A 24,716-nucleotide genomic window follows, 5' to 3' on the forward strand; every position below is an offset into this window, starting at 1 on the left:
ATACTGTATATACCCTCATTAACCACCAACCTCCATATATACCCTCATTCATACCCTCATTAACCACCAACATCCATATATACCCTCATTAACCACCAACCTCCATATATACCCTAATGTATACCCTCATTAACCACCAACCTCCATATATACCCTCATTCATACCCTCATTAACCACCAACATCCATATATACCCTCATTAACCACCAACCTCCATATATACCCTCATTAACCACCAACCTCCATATATACCCTCATTCATACCCTCATTAACCACCAACATCCATATATACCCTCATTAACCACCAACCTCCATATATACCCTCATTCATACCCTCATTAACCACCAACATCCATATATACCCTCATTAACCACCAACCACCATGTCACAGGATGTTTGTGGCACCTTAATTGGGGAGAACGGGCACATGGGAATGACTGGAGCAATGTCAGTGGAATGGTATCAAATACACCAAACACATGGTTTCCAGGCCCATTCTCCCCTCAACAGCCTCCACTGCTCCATATATACCCTCACCGCCTGCCCCCACTACATACATATACATTCACAGACTACAGAACACACGCACACACCTCAACCACCTCCCACCCCCCTTCACACACTCTCATTGGATTTCACAGGAGAGCAGATTATCATCTGTGGTCCTGCTGACTCTGTGTTCAGTCTCTCCTCTCCATTCGTACCGAACAAGCCCCACTCTGGGCAGGTTTCCAGAGGAGGTAGTGGGAGGAAGGGGGGGTTGGCTGATCCTCCCGTTTGTGTTGCTCTTTTCTGGTGTTGAGGCATGGCGTCTCTCCCCCTGACCAGCCAGGGGCCTGGTAATGACTGTGCTTACTGCAGTCCAGGGGGGAGCAGATGGCGACAGATGGACCGCTGTAAGAATCAAGGTGTTGTAGCTACACACGCAGAGCATTTTGGAACAGCACGGATTCCATTAAACCCCCTATTATGATAATTGTGTTGTGTGTGAAAATGGAGAGTGGGGACTAGGGGGATCTGGGCGTCGACACTGGTAGTTAACATACATGGCTGACTGGATATTCTTAGCATACTGACAATTTATGATAATGGTTAGTGTGTGTGTGTGTGTGTGTCAAATCAAATGTTATTTGTCACATACACATGGTTAGCAGATGTTAATGCGAGTGTAGCGAAATGCTTGTGCTTCTAGTTCCGACAATGCAGTAATAACCAACAAGTAATCTAACTAACAATTCCAAAACTACTGTCTTATACACAGTGTAAGGGGATAAAGAATATGTACATAAATATATATGAATGAGTGATGGTACAGAGCAGCATAGGCAAGATACAGTAGATGGTATCGAGTACAGTATATACATATGAGATGAGTATGTAAACAAAGTGGCATAGTTAAAGTGGCTAGTGATACATGTATTACATAAGGATGCAGTAGATGATATAGAGTACAGTATATACGTATACATATGAGATGAATAATGTAGGGTATGTAACATTATATTAGGTAGCATTGTTTAAAGTGGCTAGTGATATATTTTACATCATTTCCCATCAACTCCCATTATTAAAGTGGCTGGAGTTGTGTCAGTGTCAGTGTGTTGGCAGCAGCCACTCAATGTTAGTGGTGGCTGTTTAACAGTCTGATGGCCTTGAGATAGAAGCTGTTTTTCAGTCTCTAGGTCCCAGCTTTGATGCACCTGTACTGACCTCGCCTTCTGGATGATAGCGGGGTGAACAGGCAGTGGCTCGGGTGGTTGTTGTCCTTGATGATCTTTATGGCCTTCCTGTAACATCGGGTGGTGTAGGTGTCCTGGATGCGGTGATGCGTTGTGCAGACCTCACTATCCTCTGGAGAGCCTTACGGTTGTGGGAGGAGCAGTTGCCGTACCAGGCGGTGATACAGCCCGCCAGGATGCTCTCGATTGTGCATCTGTAGAAGTTTGTGAGTGCTTTTGGTGACAAGCCTAATTTCTTCAGCCTCCTGAGGTTGAAGAGGCGCTGCTGCACCTTCTTCACGATGCTGTCTGTGTGAGTGGACCAATTCAGTTTGTCTGTGATGTGTATGCCGAGGAACTTAAAACTTGCTACCCTCTCCACTACTGTTCCATCGATGTGGATAGGGGGGTGTTCCCTCTGCTGTTTCCTGAAGTCCACAATCATCTCCTTAGTTTTGTTGATGTTGAGTGTGAGGTTATTTTCCTGACACCACACTCCGAGGGCCCTCACCTCCTCCCTGTAGGCCGTCTCGTCGTTGTTGGTAATCAAGCCTACCACTGTTGTGTCGTCCGCAAACTTGATGATTGAGTTGGAGGCGTGCGTGGCCACGCAGTCGTGGGTGAACAGGGAGTACAGGAGAGGGCTCAGAACACACCCTTGTGGGGCCCAAGTGTTGAGGATCAGCCGGGTGGAGATGTTGTTACCTACCCTCACCACCTGGGGGCGGCCCGTCAGGAAGTCCAGTACCCAGTTGCACAGGGCGGGGTCGAGACCCAGGGTCTCGAGCTTGATGACGAGCTTGGAGGGTACTATGGTGTTGAATGCCAAGCTGTTGTCGATGAACAGCATTCTCACATAGGTATTCCTCTTGTCCAGATGGGTTAGGGCAGTGTGCAGTGTGGTTGAGATTGCAACGTCTGTGGACCTATTTGGGCGGTAAGCAAATTGGAGTGGGTCTAAGGTGTCAGGTAGGGTGGAGGTGATATGGTCCTTGACTCAAAGCACTTCATGATGACGGAAGTGAGTGCTACGGGGCGGTAGTCCTTTAGCTCAGTTACCTTAGCTTTCTTGGGAACAGGAACAATGGTGGCCCTCTTGAAGCATGTGGGAACAGCAGACTGGTATAGGGATTGATTGAATATGTCCGTAAACACACCGGCCAGCTGGTCTGCGCATGCTCTGAGGGCGCGGCCTTCTGGGCCTGCAGCCTTGCGAGGGTTAACACGTTTAAATGTCTTACTCACCTCGGCTGCAGTGAAGGAGAGTCTGCATGTTTTCGTTGCAGGCCGTGTCAGTGGCACTGTATTGTCCTCAAAGCGGGCAAAAAAGTGATTTAGTCTGCCTGGGAGCAAGACATCCTGGTCCGTGACTGGGCTTGTTTTCTTCTTGTAGTCCGTGATTGACTGTAGACCCTGCCACATGCCTCTTGTGTCTGAGCCGTTGAATTGAGATTCTACTTTGTCTCTGTACTGACGCTTAGCTTGTTTGATTGCCTTACCAGTCACCTTGCCCTGATTAAAAGCAGTGGTACGCGCTTTCAGTTTCACGCGAATGCTGCCATCAATCCACGGTTTCTGGTTAGAGAATGTTTTAATCGTTGCTATGGGAACGACATCTTCAACGCACGTTCTAATGAACTCGCACACCGAATCAGCGTATTCGTCAATGTTGTTATCTGACGCAATACGAAACATATCCCAGTCCACGTAATGGAAGCAGTCTTGGAGTGTGGAGTCAGCTTGGTCGCACCAGCATTGGACAGACCTCAGCGTGGGAGCTTCTTTTTTAGTTTCTGTCTGTAGGCAGGGATCAACAAAATGGAGTCGTGGTCAGCTTTTCCGAAAGGAGGGCGGGGCAGGGCCTTTTAGGCGTCGCGAAAGTTAGAGTAACAATGATCCAAGGTTTTTCCACCCCTGGTTGCGCAATCGATATGCTGATAAAATTTAGGGAGTCTTGTTTTCAGATTAGCCTTGTTAAAATCCCCAGCTACAATGGATGCAGCCTCCGGATAAATGGATTCCAGTTTGCAAAGAGTCAAATAAAGTTAGTTCAGAGCCATCGATGTGTCTGCTTGGGGGATATATATACGGCTGTGATTATAATTGAGGAGAATTCTCTTGGTAGATAATGTGGTCGACATTTGATTGTGAGGAATTCTAAATCAGGTGAACAGAAGGATTTGAGTTCCTGTATGTTTCTTTCATCACACCATGTCTCGTTAGCCATAAGGCATACGCCCCCGCCCCTCTTCTTACCAGAAAGATGTTTGTTTCTGTCGGCGCGATGCGTGGAGAAACCCGCTGGCTGCACCGCCTCCGATAGCGTCTCTCCAGTGAGCCATGTTTCCGTGAAGCAAAGAACGTTACAGTCTCTGATGTCCCTCTGGAATGCTACCCTTGCTCGGATTTCATCAACCTTGTTGTCAAGAGACTGGACATTGGGGAGAAGAATGCAAGGGAGTGGTGCACGATGTGCCCGTCTCCGGAGTCTGACCAGAAGACCGCCTCGATTCCCTCTTTTACGGAGTCGTTTTTTTGGGTCGCTGCATGGGATCCATTCCGTTGTCCTGGTTGAAAGGCAGAACACAGGATCCGCGTCCCAAAAATCATATTCTTGGTCGTACTGATGGTGAGTTGACGCTGATCTTATATTCAGTAGTTCTTCTCGACTGTATGTAATGAAACCTAAGATGACCTGGGGTACTAATGTAAGAAATAATACGTCAAAAATAAAAAAATAAAAAATAAAAACTGCATAGTTTCCTAGGAACGCGAAGCGAGGCGGCCATCTCTGTCGGCGCCGGAAGTACCGGAAGTACCAGTGTGTGTGTGTGTGTGTGTGTGTGTGTGTGTGTGTGTGTGTGTGTGTGTGTGTGTGTGTGTGTGTGTGTGTGTGTGGCTCTCACACACATGCCCTCCCAGCATGATCTCTGACCTCATCTCTGCAACACAGGTTCGCATACCCCTGTCGTGTCTTTGGCTATGCCGGATTAAGTGATATGACATGCTATTCTATAAAATAATTTCTCAGTAATTAATATTACCTGATTGAGCTAATAATGTAAATGTAATTAACTAGAGAGTCGGGCACCACAAAATAATATTTATAGAGCTGTTATCTTCCGAATAAACTCTTAAAGACCTAGTAATATTTTATATCAATAGCAGTCAATATTAATCATCATCTTAATTCAGTCTCATCTGAAAGTTGTCAATTCTTGGTTATCTACACGAACCCTTAATTATTTATTTACTAAATACCTAACTAATCACACAGAATTACACATACGCTTAATTAAATCATAACTTGATTACAAATTACGTCATAAACGAAAACGTCCCTAGCGGACGGAACAGATATGACAGCTTGTTACACAAAAGAAAAGGGCTGGGTTTGAGTGAAAGAGCGGGAAGACTGAGGAACAAAGGGCGAAGCTGTGCTATCATAAATACAGTATCTTATGCATTCTAAATTACCCCCCATTTTGAAAAGGAAAATGCAATAAATATTTACTCTGAGCTGCGCTTCGGTAGGTTGGTGGTAGATGGAAGGCCGTGTTGCCCAACCGAGTCCTTTGTCCTTTGAAGAATGTCTCTGGTGGCCAATTGCATACGTTGTAGTAATGTCGTTGTGTGATAGACAGGATACTTTGTCTGTTCCTTCCTAACCCTCGTTTGCGTCTGATGTTGCTAAATCAACAGGTAGGAGGTATCACTTCTGTAGTGAATAAGAGTTCAAAGTTCATACCATTCGCAACCAAAGCTCACGCTGATGTTGGCTTCGTTCTGCAGTTATCTGAACCATTCTGACATCGGACCGTCGTCCTCACGTCATCGGAACAGGAGGTTATATTGTTGTCAAGGGCTTATATAGGAAGGGAGAGGAGAGAGTGTTTGAAAGGTTTTATAGCCCATGTCCCTTCATAGGGGCGGGCCACTGATTGAGCAGAGCCCTATCTTATGAAAACCCAAATCTCACATTTTAGAAGCTAAAATCACATTTCATCCCATCACGAATAATTTCATATTCAAACATTTAAATTGAACAACAATTCCATGTAAATCCGATAACTCTGATGTGTAAACTTTCCACTGTAGAGTTTATGTCATCTTATCATTGATGAGAATGTCTCAGATGACAACCGAACTGACATCATATTCATTAAGTACCACCGCATATGTTCAATTGGTCGAATTACCAGAATATAGTTAATTTCCCCCCATCGTCTGATGTTCCCAGATTCTCTATGTTAACCAAAGGTTTTGCAAATGTAACATCAGTAGGGTAGAGAGAGAGGAAAAAGGGGGAAAGAGGTATTTATGACTGTCATAAACCTACCCCCAGGCCAACATCATGACACCCCTGTTCTGTAATAGGAAACAGGAAACCTTCCATTATATGCATTATCAACCACACCTTGCTGCTGGTTTCATGTACTGCAAAAAAAGGCACCTTGATGTACATTTACAGTGGGGAGAACAAGTATTTGATACACTGCCGATTTTGCAGGTTTCCCACTTATAAAGCATGTAGAGGTCTGTAATTTTTATCATAGGTACACTTCAACTGTGAGAGACGGAATCTAAAACAAAAATCCAGAAAATCACATTGTATGATTTTGAAGTAATTAATTTGCATTCTATTGCATGACATAAGTATTTGATACACCAGAAAAGCAGAACTTAATATTTGGTACGGAAACCTTTGTTTGCAACTACAGAGATCATACATTTCCTGTAGTTCTTGACCAGGTTTGCACACATGGCAGCATTTTGGCCCACTCCTCCATACAGACCTTCTCCAGATCCTTTCTATTGGGTTCAGGTCTGGAGACTGGCTAGGCCACTCCAGGACCTTGAGATGCTTCTTACGGAGCCACTCCTTAGTTGCCCTGGATGTGTGTTTCGGGTCATTGTCATGCTGGAAGACCCAGCTACGACCCATCTTCCAATGCTCTTACTGAGGGAAGGAGGTTGTTGGCCAAGATCTCGCGATACATGGCCCCATCCATCCTCCCCTCAATACGGTGCAGTCATCCTGTCCCCTTTGCAGAAAAGCATCCCCAAAGAATGATGTTTCCACCTCCATGCTTCACGGTTGGAATGGTGTTCTTGGGGTTGGACTCATCCTTCTTCTTCCTCCAAACACGGCTAGTGGAGTTTAGACCAAAAAGCTCTATTTTTGTCTCTTCAGACCACATGACCTTCTCCCATTCCTCCTCTGGATCATCCAGATGGTCATTGGCAAACTTCAGACAGGCCTGGACATGCCCTGGCTTGAGCAGGGGGACCTTGCGTGCGCTGCCGGATTTTAATCCATGATGGCATAGTGTGTTACTAATGGTTTTCTTTGAGACTGTGGTCCCAGCTCTCTTCTGGTCATTGACCAGGTCCTGCCGTGTAGTTCTGGGCTGATCCCTCACCTTTCTCATGATCATTGATGTCCCACGAGGTGAGATCTTGCTTGGAGCCCCAGACCGAGGGTGATTGACCGTCATCTTGAAATACTTCCATTTTCTAATAATTGCTCCAACAGTTGTTGCCTTCTCACCAAGCTGCTTGCCTATTGTCTTGTAGCCCATCCCACCCTTGTGCAGGTCTACAATTTTATCCCTGATGTCCTTACACAGCTCTCTGGTCTTGGCCATTGTGGAGAGGTTGGAGTCTGTTTGATTGAGTGTGTGGACAGGTGTCTTTTATACAGGTAACGAGTTCAAACATGTACAGTTAATACAGGTAATGAGTGGAGAACAGGAGGGATTCTTAAAGAAAGAGAGCCAGAATTCTTACTGGTTGGTAGGTGATCAAATACTTATGTCATGCAATAACATGCAAATGAATTATTTAAAAATCATACAATGTGATTTTCTGGATTTTTGTTACAGACCTCTACATACTTTGTAAGTATGAAAACCTGCAAAATCGGCAGTGTATCAAATACTTGTTCTCCCCACTGGATATTAATTTAATCTCTATAATTTCCCCAGAAAACAAAGTGAAATGAAAATGCTACACGGAAAGGAAAGAGCACACTTTTCAAAGTTCAATTCAGGGATCAAATTAGGAATCACCTCAGTTCCTCAATAACACAATAAATATCTAATGACAAACCCGTGGAGGATGCAACTGTATGCTTCCCAGTTGACATGCTCCTGAATCTGGAGGGGGATGAAGCTGGCTCGGTAGTGAGCTCTCTGAAGGGTACATCTGGGGCACGAGGGGGATGAAGCTGGCTCGGTAGTAAGCTCTCTGAGGGGTTACATCTGGGGCGGGAGGAGGATGAGGCTGGCTCGGTAGTGAGCTCTCTGAGGAGTTACATCTGGGGCACGAGGGGGATGAGGCTGGCTCGGTAGTGAGCTCTCTGAGGGGTACATCTGGGGCGGGAGGGGGATGAAGCTGGCTCGGTAGTGAGCTCTTTGAGGGGTACATCTGGGGCAGGAGGGGGATGAAGCTGGCTCGGTAGTGAGCTCTCTGAGGGGTTACATCTGGGGCGGGAGGAGGATGAGGCTGGCTCGGTAGTGAGCTCTCTGAGGGGTACATCTGGGGCGGGAGGGGGATGAGGCTGGCTCGGTAGTGAGCTCTCTGAGGGGTACATCTGGGGCGGGAGGGGGATGAAGCTGGCTCGGTAGTGAGCTCTCTGAGGGGTACATCTGGGGCAGGAGGGGGATGAAGCTGGCTCGGTAGTGAGCTCTCTGAGGGGTTACATCTGGGGCGGGAGGAGGATGAGGCTGGCTCGGTAGTGAGCTCTCTGAGGGGTACATCTGGGGCGGGAGGGGGATGAGGTTGGCTCGGTAGTGAGCTCTCTGAGGGGTACATCTGGGGCAGGAGGGGGATGAAGCTGGCTCGGTAGTGAGCTCTCTGAGGGGTACATCTGGGGTGGGAGGGGGATGAAGCTGGCTCGGTAGTGAGCTCTCTGAGGGGTACATCTGGGGCGGGAGGGGGATGAAGCTGGCTCGGTAGTGAGCTCTCTGAGGGGTACATCTGGGGCAGGAGGGGGATGAAGCTGGCTCGGTAGTGAGCTCTCTGAGGGGTTACATCTGGGGCGGGAGGAGGATGAGGCTGGCTCGGTAGTGAGCTCTCTGAGGGGTACATCTGGGGCGGGAGGGGGATGAAGCTGGCTCGGTAGTGAGCTCTCTGAGGGGTACATCTTGGGTGGGAGGGGGATGAAGCTGGCTCGGTAGTGAGCTCTCTGAGGGGTACATCTGGGGCGGGAGGGGGATGAAGCTGGCTCGGTAGTGAGCTCTCTGAGGGGTACATCTGGGGTGGGAGGGGGATGAGGCTGGCTCGGTAGTGAGCTCTCTAATGGGTACATCTGGGGTGGGAGGGGGATGAGGCTGGCTCGGTAGTGAGCTCTCTAATGGGTACATCTGGGGTGGGAGGGGGATGAGGCTGGCTCGGTAGTGAGCTCTCTGAGGGGTACATCTGGGGCGGGGGGGGGATGAAGCTGGCTCGGTAGTGAGCTCTCTGAGGGGTACATCTGGGGTGGGAGGGGATGAGGCTGGCTCGGTAGTGAGCTCTCTAATGGGTACATCTGGGGTGGGAGGGGGACGAGGCTGGCTCGGTAGTGAGCTCTCTAATGGGTACATCTGGGGTGGGAGGGGGATACACAGTCAAAGATAATACCTATTCATAGACATACCAGTGATTTCATACAACATATGACTAATACATACAATATTGTTTTAAGATGGTCATAAATATTTGATTTGGAATCTAGGACCCCTTTATGTTAACTTGGGGGCGGGGGGGTTCTACTAAGCTAACTTTACATTGTTAACGTATTTGATTGGATCCAAACACTCCTTTAAAACATTTCGCAATGTGCGACTGACTGATGACCGACAGTAGCAAGAGGTTTGTTTGCTTTCTTAAACTAGAGATATGTGTTTTTGCATTGGATGCATCTCAATCCGCCAGTGTCGCACTTCCGCGGTTTCATCTGCGATGAAAGGTGGCAGAGCTAGAGTGTTTGTCAGACCATGAGATATCCCGAAAATCAGTCTTCTCACATAAACTTCTGTAGCGTATGAACGGTTTGACCTAAAAAAACTATCATGACCACTCTATGGAAAGACGAGGCTCTCAGGTGAGAATCTCGTTTTGTTCTATGACCCCCGCAAGTGTCAGGAGACCCATCTGAAATGGGTACCTTCGATATGCCAACTTCTGTTTGGTAGCGTCCGAACCGTTTGGGCTAAAAACTAATGGGACTAGTGAAAAGGGGAGATGCTCATGTTCTCCGTTTTGCTCTACGACCCCGACAATTGTCACCGGACACGTCTGATGGTAACCGATACCGGTTTGAAAAAACTAATGGAAGTATGAGGGCTTCTTATGATTTCTTTTTTGACTGTCCTTTTGCCATTTCTGAATGTGTTAATCAGTGCGTTTCTATGGGCTTTAGTAGTAAAGTCCAAAACCAATATTTTATCAAATATTTATTATATAATTTGTTTTGATACCTAAATTTGTTTTGATTCCTAAATTTCCAAATCAAATAGCCATTGTATGATCATCTTTAATATTCTTCATATTCTTTATCTCCCCACTCATTTTATTTCTTTACTATTCAATCATCAATGTAGGTGTGTAAATCGGCCCTTTAATCTTTTGTAGTTTAAATATTGCTATTATTATTATCATCTATCCTGCAGTCCATACTCAGGCTTCCACTGGATTTAGTTATCTTTGTAGTCCAACCACCTGAAACCATTCAAAACACAAACACAATTCATATCATTCAATCAGCAAGCTGTCATGCTGGCTAAAGTAATTACAAGAAAATATGCTATAAAGGAAATACAGTCGAAAGGAACATGTTTTTTTGTCCAAACAAAAGTTCATGTTGGACGACAATCCTCTATACACTACCATTTCTCTACCTCCCTCTGTGAAGCGTGGCGCAATGAAATGTAATCAAACTATTCCAGCCGTTCCGGAGAACAGAATGGCCTTTAAATGCTCCTCAAACTTTCATTACATAAGTGTCTCTTTCAACCACAACACTGGTGTAGTACCAAAACACACTCTGCATCTCCAGTTTCCCCTAAGCCCCAGCAGTAAACACAAGCACTTCATTTTCCCTCTCCAAAGAAGTAACGGCATAGCCTTGTAAAATTGCCTTCCTGTTGAGTTAATTATTTGAGCCCCCCCCCCCCCGATAGCTAATGGCACCCATGAAATACTGTTGTTGTTTTTTCATTTTTTATGAAATAAATTGCTAAGTAGATCCTCTGTGAGAGTTGATAGTGGCATATGTAAATGACAGTGTGCTGTCACCACAGTGATATGGTTTGAGAACAGGCTTTGAATAATTCAAATTAGACCTCAGACTATAAACAAACACTTCCAGATGTCCTGCTGGTTTACTGGTCCTCCCTGACCCTAGATACACGCACACACACACACACACACACACACACACACACACACACACACACACACACACACACACACACACACACACACACACACACACACACACACACACACACACACGCACACGCACACGCACACGCACACGCACGCACACGCACACACACACACACACACACACACACACAATGGCACACTCACTCATTCTTGAGGAGTGGTGTCACGCCCTGACCATAGAGAGCCATTGTTTCTCTATGGTGTAGTAGATCCGTGACTGGGGGTGATCTAGTTTATTTATTTCTATGTGGTGTTCTAGTTTATTTTCTATGTTGGTGATTTGTATGATTCCCAATTAGATGCAGTTGGTTATTGTTGGCTCTCTAATTGGGGATCATATTTAGGTTGTATTTTTCCCAAATGTGTTTGTGGGACATTATTTTGTGTTTTGTGCACCACGTTTCGTTGTTAGTTTATTGATATATTGTTGCTAAGTTTCACTTTATAATAAATATGTGGAACTCAACATCCGCTGAGCCTTGGTCCGTCTCTCCTCACGTACGTGACAGAATATCCCACAACAACAGGGCCAAGCAGCATGCCCAGGAGGAGAAGGGATCCTGGACATGGGAGGAGGTCTTAGATGGGAAGGTATCCTGGACCTGGGAGGAAATCATGGCAGGACAGGATTGCCTTCCTTGGCGGCAGACGCAAGGAGAGAAGGGAGGACAGCGACGACGCCAGGGTTCACGGCCACAGAGAACGCCCAAAAAACAGCCCAAAAATACTTTTTTTTGGGGGGGGGTGGAACACAAGGGGTGGTTGGCGGATCCGAGGAGTGAACCAGAGCCAGTCTGGGGGAAGAGGGAGAAACTGGAGGAGAGTGAACGGAGAGAGTCAGAGACCGTCAGTGAGTGGATGGAGATATTGGAAGATAAAGAACGGATAGAGTTGTGGAGTTGGTGGAGGATGCACAACATTTGCCCTAAGGAGTGTGTTATCAGTTTAATGCCACCTGAGTCAGCTCTCCGTACTTGTCCTAAAGAGTGTGCTATCAGTCTGGTAAAATCTGTGCCGGCTCCACGCACCAGGTCTCCAGTACGCCTTCCCAGCCCTGTACATCCTGTGCCAGCTCTCCAAACAAGCCTTGAGGAGCGTGTCATTGGTCCGGTACCATTTGTGCAGGGTCTACGCACCAGGTTTCCAGTGCGCCTTCACAGCCCAGGACTTCCTGTGCCAGCTCCTCACACTAGGCCTCCAGTGTGCTTCCCCAGTATAGTGTGCCAGAGCGCCAGAGATTCTGGCGACGTTCACAGTCCAGAGCTTCAGGCGATGGTTCACAGTCCAGAGCTTCAGGCGATGGTTCACAGTCCGGAACCTCCTGCGACGGTCCACAGTCCGGAACCTCCTGCGACGGTACACAGTCCTGAGCCTCCTGCGACGGTCCACAGTCCGGAACCTCCAGCGAGGGTCCACAGTCCAGAAACTCCAGCGACGGTCCACAGTCCGGAACCTCCAGCGAGGGTCAAGGGTCTGGAGCTTCCAGGCAAGGCGTCCAGTCCTGCTTCAGGGCAGGAGCCTTCCTCCACGCTGGTGCCCAGTCCAGCTCCAGGGCAGGAGCCTTCCTCTGCACCGATGTCCAGGCCAGGGCTGGTGTCCAGTCCAGCTCCATGGCAGGAGCCTTCCTCTGCATCTGTGAGCTGAGCGGGTTCTTCATCCCGATGCTGGCGTATCCGCGGGAAGAGTGGGTTCTTCGTCCCACACCAGAGCCGCCACCTACACTAATCACGCCCCCTACCCTTCCCATTTGATTTCAGGTTTTGTGGCCGGAGTCTGCACCTTTGGGGGAGTGGGGGTAGTGTCACGCCCTGACCATAGAGAGACATTGTTTCTCTATGGTGTAGTAGGTTCGTGACTGGTGGTGATCTAGTTTATTTATTTCTATGTGGTGTTCTAGTTTATTTTCTATGTTGGTGATTTGAATGATTCCCAATTAGAGGCAGCTGGTAGTCGTTGTCTCTAATTGGGGATCATATTTAGGTTGCATTCTTCCCACCTGTGATTGTGGGATATTATTTTGTGTTTTGTGCATGTGCACCACGTATTCACCTTTCGTTGTTAGTTTATTGATGTATTGTTGCTAAGTTTCACTTTATAATAAATATGTGGAACTCAACATCCGCTGCGCCCCTGGTCCGTCTCTCCTCACGTACTGTACGTAGCAAGTGGAGGCAGGGTTTTGCAGCTGAGTGTTTCTTAAGAAGCTGAACCGTGCCCTAGATATAAAACAACTACATGTGCTACATAGGTCATTTACAGTTTTTTTCAATCACTGGCACTAATTTCAGAACCTTGTGGTCATTTTTCAAAACTCTAGACACAAAACTCAAAAACGGTCATCACTTGTAACACAGGCTCTCCAATGTTCAAAACATTGCATTGTGCATTCATATCTTTAAAGAAACCTTGCACATGCAGAATCATTGGTTCATATAACTCATTTATCATGAAATACCATAGGAACATTCATTTACATCACCCACACACAAGATACGGAGAGTTTCACTGTGTAGTTGTTGGCCCTGTTGTTGTGTACAAAATATGTGATACATGTTTCATAATAGTACTACACATAAATACATCACTGTAAAATGACTAGTAGAGAGAACACTGCAGAGACAGTGGAATCATTGAACAATATCTGAAATGTGTTAATGAAGTACAATAAAATCACAGCATAGGTTTCTTTGAATCCAAGCAAAAATAATTAGCTACAAAAAATGTCAAAAACTACAGTAAAACATTAACTGCAGTGTTCCTCACCTGGCTTACTATAAAAAGCTACACAAAGGATTGATTACTGTACTTCTATATTTCTATCAGCTATGTCTTCTCATCCACATCACAATGTGTCACGCCTGCTCCCGCTCTGCCCCCATCGTGCTCGAGGGCGCCGGGCTCCCCAGCATTACGCACTCCTGCCACCATCCTTACGCACCTCTGCTTCCCTCGTCACACGCATCAGTGATCATTTGGACTCAGTCACCTGTTATTTCCTTCCCTATATGTGTCTGTCCTCCAGCTCTGTTCCCAGCTTCCACATGAATGTCCGTATGTCGTTTTGTTACCCTTGTGCTGACGCTGTTCCTGTCTTGTTCCTTGTCTGTTCCTCATTAAATGTTTGACTCCGCGTACCTGCTTCTCGACTCCAGCGTCGGTCCTTACACAATGGATGTTTTAATTAGCTAAACATCTTGGGAAGAATATTTGGGCATGAATCCAGGCCTGACACTGGTCTGCCGTGACGTTATTGCTTGCGTCATCCATGGCCTGGAGAAGGGTGGCTTGTTCGTGAGGGCGCCTATCATATACCTTCCACCTCCATGTGGAGAAAAATTCCTCAATCGGGTTAAGGAAAGGAGAGTATGGGGGTAAGTACAGGATGGTAAATTGTGGATGGGCCTGAAACCATGCTTGCACCATTTGAGCATGGTGGAAACTGACATTATCCCACACAATGACATAGTTCATACCATCATCTCTACAGACCTGATTTAGCTCATCCAGGAAGGTTACAAGGAGAGCTGCATTATATGATCCAATACCAGGTCTGCATCCCACCACACCATCTTCCGATATAGCTGCACACATGGTGATGTTGGTTCCACGTTGTCCAGGTACTTTGATGATTGTCCACTGGCAAATGAAATTCCGACCTCTCCAACATGTCTTGGCCAGGTTGATGCCTGCCTCATCCAAAAAGAGGAATTTGTGATGGTTTTTGTCAGCATCCAGCTCCATCACCCTCTAAAAAGACAGTTTGGAAAGAGAATTACTGATTACAATGATGTAGAATTTGGGGGGAATTTTTCACGACAGGCATCTTGAAACTGAACATACCTGAACATACTCAGTCCTCAGTTGCTTCACTCTGTCTGCATTTCTTTCAAAAGGCCCACGGTATAGCTGTTTTAGAGACACCTGGTGCCTTTTCAGCGTGCCTGCAATAGTCAGCAAACTTATGGATTCCACATTGTTGAACATGTCGTCATTGTCCAAGATGTGCTGCCGAATTTCTGTAAGGCGAATATCATTTCTGTCCCGAACCAAATTGACCACAGCCCGCTCTTGTTGGTCAGTCACAATTTTGCCTCTGCCTCCCCTTATTTGTCCTAGTCTCAATTCTGCAGGGAAAATTACAGTAAGAACACATTAAGTCACATCACCTAATCTGTGGTACACATTGGCATGCAGTATACAGACATTTGACAATTGAGAGTAGCCTAATGTTTGGTGCATGCTGAAGACTTACCGGTTCCCATTGCAGAAAGGTCTGATGATTGAGGCCACGGTTAATCTTCTGAGGTTTGGTTGAATCATTGTAGCTGCCTCAGTCATTGTCATACCATGATTTACGACATGGTCTACAACTTTTGCTTGGATTTCATTGGACACTCCTTGCTGTTGCTGCCCATGTCTTGGTCCGTGGCCTTGTCCTCTACCATGTTCCCCCACACCTCCCAAACGAGGCCCATAACCACCTCTCAGAAGGGGTGCTTGTCCCCTGCCATTCCTTTGACCACCACGTCTTCCTCGTCTTCCTCCTCCCACTGCTTGACCTCTGTTGTGACCTGGATCACCTGCCGGCTCCATGTTATCGCTATGTTGTTGTAGGTGGATACCACTCATTTCACTATACACTCGTACCACAATGTGAAATCAATCATCAGTAGCGAGTTGGCAGTATTGAAAAAGCATTTACAAGGGCCTGCATACATACACTCACTGGCCACTTTATTAGGTACACCTGTGTGTTAACTCAAATGGCCTGTTCCTTCGAACAGCGAATCATGTGGCTGCCTGCAACTCAATATATAGAGTATATAGAGTAGAGAGCTCTAGTTGTTGTTCTGCTTAAAACAGTGGTGTGCAGAAGGGCATCTCTTAACGTACTACACTGAATCATTCAGGCTGTTGTGGTGGCAATAGGGGATCCTACCCAGTACTAGATAGGTGTACCTAATAAAGTAGGTCTGAAACTAAATCTGAAAACATGGTCTGGAAAAGTGTTACATGGGACCATAGAAACAGTGTCTGATAAAGAATGATGATGACATATTACATCAATAGATAAAGTTGTGTCATTTTGAACAGGTGATTTTAGTTCAATTAACAAATTATCTTAGCTTTGTGTATTGTATCCAAGCAATTGGAAAAAGTGCCTAGATTTTTGAAAAATCACATCAATGTTCTGAAATGAGTACCAAAGTGATTGTAAAAAACTGTAACAAAGACGAACACAAAATATCTTGTGCCCATTGATATGACTGTGTCCCTCCTGAATACAACGCCAAGGTGAGGGAAACAGAATTCAATAAGGGACCGAAAAGGTCCATACAGATGTAGGATTTTAATTTGATCCCTCATGTGCTGGTGAACATTTTTCCACTTTGAAAAACTCTCCACACAATAACTCACATTATTTTCCTGCTGTAGCAAACTGGCTCAAATTAAGATCCTACATCTGTACACCACAAAACCCAAAGGAAACTGTTTTTACTACCTTAGCCCTCTATTTACTCTCTCTGTAACAGTAATTTCATTAATATAAAACCACTCCAATCTGAATTAATTTTCCAAATAACACAAAAAACAGTGGTAAATTCAATATGGTGAGGAAACCCATTGTGCATTTCTGAGTTCCACGCCAGAGAATACTGAGTCAGCCTCCAGAACAGTGTGTGTTTTCCATAGACCTCCTGCTAGCCTGCTAGCCTGAGGCCACATTATTTTAATTCTAAGTTAGCATGTTTCTGTTCATTGTCACCATTAAATAGACTTCATTGGAGTTTAAGATGATTTTATACTTTCCTCCCGGCTGTATATTGACTTGAGGAAAACAGTTGTGTAGCTAAGTAAGTTAGCTACCTGTTGTGTGTACCAGTGATAGGGTTGCCTTGGGAGGAAGTAGAAAATTATCCATTTACATGATCTCAGCAAAGCCAATGGGAGTACAGCTAGTACAGCTGCCCTCAGACAATAAGACGGAAGACAATAGTTCCCGAAGTTTTAGGGACAGTTTCCCAGACAGAGATTAAACCTAGTCCTGGATTTTTTTTTAAATGCTTTCAATGGAAATTGAGAATCATTTTTAGTCCAGGATATGGCTTAATATATGTCTGGGAATCTCTTTTGTAGTGTTTTGTGACCCATCTATAGCCTTATGATATTCTTATGACCTTCTGGATAACCTTAACAATGTTTCAAGGGTCATGTTTCACTGCCCAGTCTGCAACTATGACCCACCAGGTGCTCTTAAACAAATATAGTGCCCCCTACTGTGTGAAGGACTGTAAACCCCACAGTTCAACTGTATGAACAGATCCACCCACCTGAAGAACGCATGCAGACACACCCCTGTGTTGTTGGTCGGGAGCTTGTCCAGGAGCCAACCCCTGAAAACCTCAATCTTTTATAGGAAGTCAAGGAATTCTGGCCCATTGCTACCTTCGACACTCACTCAATGTGTCTTTGAAGTCCTTCAGAATGAGGTGAGGACAAAAAGTGTTCAGAATAATAATAAGTGAGATTCAGCATTCATTTAATCATTAATGAATTAATTTAGTGAGACATTCATTCAGTTGGTGAGACTGTGATAAGGAGTGAAACAGTCTCCCAGCAGAGAGACGTCGTTGTGACAGACAGTTGCATTCCTCCTTGCACCATTCAAAATGGCCACCTCTTGGAACCATTCCAGTCAGGCTACAATGACAATACAATAAGGTTATAATAACATAATATTAGAAGGTTAGAAAAATAGTTTTGCTTTGCATTTTTGGTCATTGTAAAGAGGTCCAGAGGTCAAAGTGATTGTAAGGGTTTTCTTGTGGTGAAGGAGAGGCGGACCATAAACGCAGCGTGGTGGTTATTCATGTTCTTTAATAAAGGAACTAGACATGAAATAACTAACAAAACAATAAATGTGCAAAAACCTAAACAGTCCTATCTGGTGCAAACACAGAGACAGGAACAATCACCCACAAAACCCAACACCAAACAGGCTACCTAAAGATGGTTCCCAATCAGAGACAATGACTAACACCTGCCTCTGATTGAGAACCATATCAGGCCAAATATAGAACTAGACAAACTAGACATGTAACATAGAATGCCCACTCAGCTCACACCCTGACCAACCAAAACATAGAAACATACAAAGCAAACTATGGTCAGGGTGTGACAGTGATAGTAAAACTGACCCCGGAGCTCCTGCCAGTCTGGAGGAAGGCAGCAGTCTTGTGGCTGATCTCTCCTGTGTGCTGGTCCACACACTTCTTAGAGACCAGGGCCAGACGTCGCAGGATCAGACAGAAGTTCTGAGGGCCCTGACAAATGATAACTCGACCAGTGACCAAAACTGGGCACAAGAATACACACATCAATATGTTACTGTAGATAAGTTTATCACAAGGTGTCACATATACACAAAATATGTATTCTTCTCTGCAACCATTTGGCTCGAATGTGGTCAGAACTCATAAAAAAATACTTCTGCCTTATGAATACTCACACACTTCCCATATCAGCCCACGGAGGCCAGTCTGAGCTGCATGGCTGAGGGATACTCAGTGTGGCCAAGAACCAAGAGAACCATAACAACATACAGGAACTCAAGTCCTTTTGTTCACCTGACTTAGAATTCCTCACAATCAAATGCCGACCGCATTATCTACCAAGAGAATTCACTTTGATCATAATCACAGTCGTGTATATTCCCCCCCAAGCAGACACATCGACGGCCCTGAAATAACTTCATTCGACACTATGTAAACTGGAAACCACATATCCTGAGGGTGCATTTATTGTAGCTGGGGATTTTAACAAGGCTAATCTGAAGACAAGGCTCCCTAAATTCTATCAGTATATCGATTGCGCTACCCGGGATGGCAAAACCCTAGATCATTGTTATTCTAACTTCCGCAACGCATATAAGGCCCTCCCCCGCCCTCCTTCGGAAAAGCTGATCACGATTCAATTTTGTTGCTCCCAGCCTATAGACAGAAACTAAAACAGGAAGCACCTGCGCTCAGGTGGGTTCGGCCAATCGGATTCCACTCTTCAAGATTGCTTCGATCACATATCATATGTTTCGCATTGCGTCGAACAACAACATTGATGAATACGGTGATTCAGTGAGTGAGTATATTAGCAAGTGCATCGGTGATGTTGTACCCACAGCGTCTATTAAAACATTCCCCAACCAGAAACCGTGGATTGATGGCAGGATTTGCGCAAAACTGAAAGAGCAAACCACTGCTTTTAATCAGCGCAAGGTGACTGGAAACATGACCGAATACGAATAGTGTAGTTATTCCCTCCGCTAGGCAATCAAACAAGCTAAGCGTCAGTATAGAGACAAAGTAGAGTCGCAATTCAACGGCTCAGACACGAGAGGTATGTGGCAGGGTCTACAATCAATCACGGACTACAAAAGAAAAAACAGCCCTGTCGCGGACCACCATGTCTTGCTCCCAGACAGACTAAACAACTTCTTTGCTCGCTTTGAGGACAATACAGTGCCACTGACATGGCCCGCTACCAAAACCTGCGGACTCTCCTTCACTGCAGCCAACTTGAGTAAAACATTTAAACGTGTTAACCCTCGCAAGGCTGCAGGCCCAGACGGCATCCCCAGCCGTGTCCTCAGAGCATGCGCAGACCAGCTGGCTGGTGTGTTTACGGACATATTCAATCAATCCTTATCCCAGTCTACTGTTCCCACATGCTTGAAGAGGGCCACCATTGTTCCTGTTCCCAAGAAAGCTAAGGTAACTGAGCTAAATGACTAGCACTCACTTCCGTCATCATGAAGTGCTTTGAGAGAGGACCATATCAACTCCAACCTACCTGACACCCTAGACCCAATCCGATTTGCTTACCGCCCCAATAGGTCCACAGACGACGCAATCGCAATCACACTGCACACTGCCCTAACCCATCTGGACAAGAGGAATACCTATGTAAGAATGCTGTTCATCGACTACAGCTCAGCATTTAACACCATAGTACCCTCCAAACTCGTCATTAAGCTTGAGACCCTGGGTCTCGACCCTGCCTTGTGCAACTAGGTCCTGGACTTCCAGACGGGCCGCCCCCAGGTGGTGAGGGTAGGTAACAACATCTCCACTCCGCTGATCCTCAACACTGGGTCCCCACAAGGGTGCGTTCTCAGCCCTCTCCTGTACTCCCTGTTCACCCACGACTGCGTGGCCACACACGCCTCCAACTCAATCTTCAAGTTTGCAGACGACTCTACAGTGGTAGGCTTGATTACCAACAATGACGAGACTGCCTACAGGGAGGAGGTGAGGGCCATCGGAGTGTGGTGTCAGGAAAATAACCTCACACTCAATGTCAAGAAAACAAAGGAGATGATCGTGGACTTCAGGAAACAGCAGAGGGAGCAGCCCCCTATCCACATCGGCGGGACAGTAGTGGAGAGGGTGGAAAGTTTTAAGTTCCTCGGTGTACACATCACGGACAAACTGAAATGGTCCAGCCACACAGACAGCATGGTGAAGAAGGCACAGCAGCGCCTAAAAAACACATCTGCCTTCCATATTCAATGATTTTCAGACAGACAGCCTCTCTACCTCCCTCCCTCCCTGGCTATCACTCCCACTCCTCCGATCTTCTCTCTCACACATCCACCTGCTCACATACTGACATGGTCATTCAGGACAGAAGCCCGCTCAGTGTATCATATCTCAGGTCCGACACTGGAGATAGCTGCCGGTTCCAACCAGACTGGGATGGATTGAGAGAGGTATGGATGGATGCAGGGGGCGCATTGAGGTGCAACGAGGCACAGCCAGGGACAGAACGGCCTGAATGTGGGCAGTGAGGCGTGAATTTGCTAATCTGGTAATCCTGGTCAGCAAACACAGATTAGAGAGAGAGCTGTCTGATATCAATCCTTAGCAGTCCAACCCTACAGAGACCATGACTTTGTGTACCAACCGGCAGCTAGATAAACTATACTGCATTCACTAGAAACTAGAGGCACTTCACACAGTGAATGGGTCTGATGCACTGCAATACCAAGGTGGTGAAAAAGAGTGTTTGAGAAACAGAGATTGTGATCATGTTACAGACTAACTGCACAGCGAGAAGTGCACTGCGAAACTTCTGAAGTCTCTGTGGATGGACACACACACTCATTAGAGCAGAAAGTATCAGGGAGACATTGGTTCACATTGATATGAGTGATATTTGGAGTGAGGCTGTCTGATTGTTGTGAAACTGAGGGAATAGCACAGGGCTAGCAGGCTATTAAGAGAACAGAGTGGAGCAGAGCAGGGCTAGCAGGCTGTTAAGAGAACAGAGTGGAGCAGAGCAGGACTAGCAGGCTGTTAAGAGAACGGAGTGGAGCAGAGCAGGGCTCGCCGGCTATTAAGAGAACAGAGTGGAGCAGAGCAGGGCTAGCAGGCTATTAAGAGAACAGAGTGGAGCAGAGCAGGGCTAGCAGGCTGTTAAGAGAACAAAGTGGAGCAGAGCAGGGCTAGCAGGCTGTTAAGAGAACAGAGTGGAGCAGAGCAGGGCTAGCAGTCTATTAAGAGAACAAAGTGGATCAGAGCAGGGCTAGCAGGGTGTTAAGAGAACAGAGTGGAGCAGAGCAGGGCTAGCAGGCTATTAAGAGAACAGAGTGGAGCCGAGCAGGGATAGCAGGCTATTAAGAGAACAGAGTGGAGCCGAGCAGGGATAGCAGGCTATTAAGAGAACAGAGTGGAGCCGAGCATGGATAGCAGGCTGTTAATAGAATAGAACAGAGTAGGGCAGAGTAGAGCTGGACAAATGTGAGGAGGCAGCCAAGCCTGATCTTGGAACAGCTTCAAATCTGATCCCGGTCCAGCAGTAAAACCACACACATGCAGGTAGATGGTGATTTTCCTCTCTGTTCACTAGGTTCTATACCTTTCTAGGAACAGACTATTAAAAAGGTAAAAGAACATGAGAGAGAAAAAACGTTTTTAGTACCACCGTACTGGTCATGTTTTAGTATATATGAAATTGTCAGACAGGTTTCATGTGCTGCAATAAAAGTTGTGATGGGCTTTTCTTCTTGTCTTTACCTTTGGATGTCCAAAATGTCCAAGCTCTACACTCTCCATAGTATTGCCCCCCCCATGGCCTTCTCTGCATCAAAAGAACCAGATTAAACAATGATGCCATTTGTCTGCTTGAATTTAAAACTCAACGCCTCATTAAGACTAAGTACTGGCATATCCTAAGTGACACCAAATTCATCGACCAGAAAAGAAAAAAAACATTTAATTGGTTTGAACGCACTACTACACGTAACATCATTGCTGTAAACGGCCACCTAAATGGCCACCTAAATGGCCACCTAAATGGCCACCAAGCTTTTCCTTGAGGATGTAGGTAGTGGTGGTGCACTAGGTGAAGGCTAGGATAGCTCCGGGGGAACTAGGGCAAATGGCACCCCCATTTTCTTTACAACCCTCACACACCTCAGAAGACGGTGAGAACCAATAATCAACACAAAATATGAAACATGTAAATGTTAAAACACTTATTAGGCCACATTTAGCTGACAATCTTGCCTTAGGAAATGTGGTCCATTTTGTCAGTCCATATCAAAGGTTTCATGCAGTAGTGTCGACCAAACGAGTGTCATTCGTTACTGGTTAAATAGTTAACAGGGTCATGAACAGTCTTCCCGGAGGCTACTTTATGACTGCCTCCAGACAGCAAGGCCTGGCAGCAGTTTCTCACAGGCACACTCAGGTGTGACCACACATACATATGTATTCCCTCTAAATGCCAAACAGGCTATTTGTCAAACCCTGCTGTGGGTGTGTGATAGATGCGAGGCCAGACGTTGGCTTTGTGGGTTTCTGTTTGCTTAAGCCACTACCCTTCATAGCAGATTTGATTTATGAGTAAATATTAAACATGTCCTGTCAAGCCATTCCTGCACCACAAGGTTTTGTGATTAGGCCTGCCTGCTGCCATGCATGGTTACACTGACACATACACACACACACAATCAAAAATCTGTTATAAATCTACTCAAGTAATTTGCATAAGCACACATACAGCACACACAACCCTACTAACAACCACACACAGATACAAACACATGTTCACCCATCATTCATGTTCTAGTGTAAACAAGTCACAGATTGACACATGCATGCTCATGTTTGTTAGCCACCTTGTTTAATAAACAAATGGTCTTCTATTCGGTACCTTTACAGATTGGGTCTCGGCACATACTAATAATGAACACTAGGTGGAGCTGTTGATGTACTTCAGACATATAACTATTGTTTGAAGAACTGATGAGAAAGATGGCTGAGAGAGAGATGTACATATAAACCCTGGAATACTTTTGCAATGAAGCCATCTGCTGCCATATTGGTATTTCCTGGGAGGAGCAGTCCTCCATGTTTCAAGTACATAATTACGTATAATTAAGTATTTATTTGTTGTAGTGGGGACAGTAACATTAGTACTCTCAAAAAAAATACTTTAAGGAATACATTTTAATATTGTTGTATGTATGCATTAAGATGTCTCTAATAGATTAAACTAATGTAGACATTAGTAAATGCATTTCTATAGCTTACTAAATCTGTTTTACAATGGAGGAGGAGCACTGAAATGGCAATGAGATAGCTTCAATACAACAAATGGTCAGTCATCCAGAGTTTATACACATCATTGGAGAGAGAGAGAACAGTATTTTAGCACAGGAGACTATTCTCCATCATGTACAGTGCATTTGGAAAGTATTCAGATCCCTTGACCTTTTCCACATTTTGTTACGTTACAGCCTTTTTAATAACATTGATTAAATTGTTAATTTCCCTCATCAATCTACACATAATACCCAATAATGACAAAGCAAAAACAGTTATTATTTTTTTGCACATTTATCAACAACCCCCCCCGGAACTATCACATTTACATAAGTATTCAGACCCTTTACTTTGTACTTTGTTGAAACACCTTTGGCAGCTATTACAGCCTTGAGACTTCTTGGGTATGATGCTACAAGCTTGGTACACCTGTATTTGGGGAGTTTCTCCCATTCTTCTCTGCAGATCCTCTCAAGCTCTGTCATGTTGGATGGGGAGCGTTGCTGCACAGCTATTTTCAGGTCTCTCCAGTGATGTTCGATCAGGTTCAAGTCCAGGCTCTGGCTGGGCCACTCAAGGACATTCAGAGACTTGTCTCGAAGCCACTCCTGAATTGTCTTGACTGTGTGCTTAGGGTCGTTGTCCAGTTGGAAGGTGAACCTTCGCCCCAGTCAGAGGTACTGAGCACTCTGGAGCAGGTTTTCATCAAGGATCTCTCTGTACTTCAATACTGCAGACATGTTTTGCTATCCCCAGATCTGTGCATTGACACAATCCTGTCTCTTAGCTTTAACAACAATTCCTTGGACCTCATGGCTTGGTTTTTGCTCTGACATGAACTGCCACCTGTGGGATCTTATAAAGACAGGTGTGTGCCTTTCCAAATCATGTCCAATCAATTAAATTTAGCACAGGTGGACTCAAATCAAGTTGTAGAAACATCTCAAGGATGATAAATA

General features: G+C 45.6%; 1 protein-coding gene across 5 annotated transcripts in view; it reads left to right on the forward strand.

Moving 5' to 3' along the window:
• The window catches only part of LOC118394846 (inward rectifier potassium channel 13-like), a 383,815-nt gene that overhangs the window by 282,073 nt on the left and 77,026 nt on the right, over positions 1 to 24,716 (forward strand). The gene's annotated exons all lie outside the window — the stretch shown is intronic.

This window comes from Oncorhynchus keta, chromosome 1, assembly GCF_023373465.1.
Source record: "Oncorhynchus keta strain PuntledgeMale-10-30-2019 chromosome 1, Oket_V2, whole genome shotgun sequence".
NCBI lineage: Eukaryota > Metazoa > Chordata > Actinopteri > Salmoniformes > Salmonidae > Oncorhynchus > Oncorhynchus keta.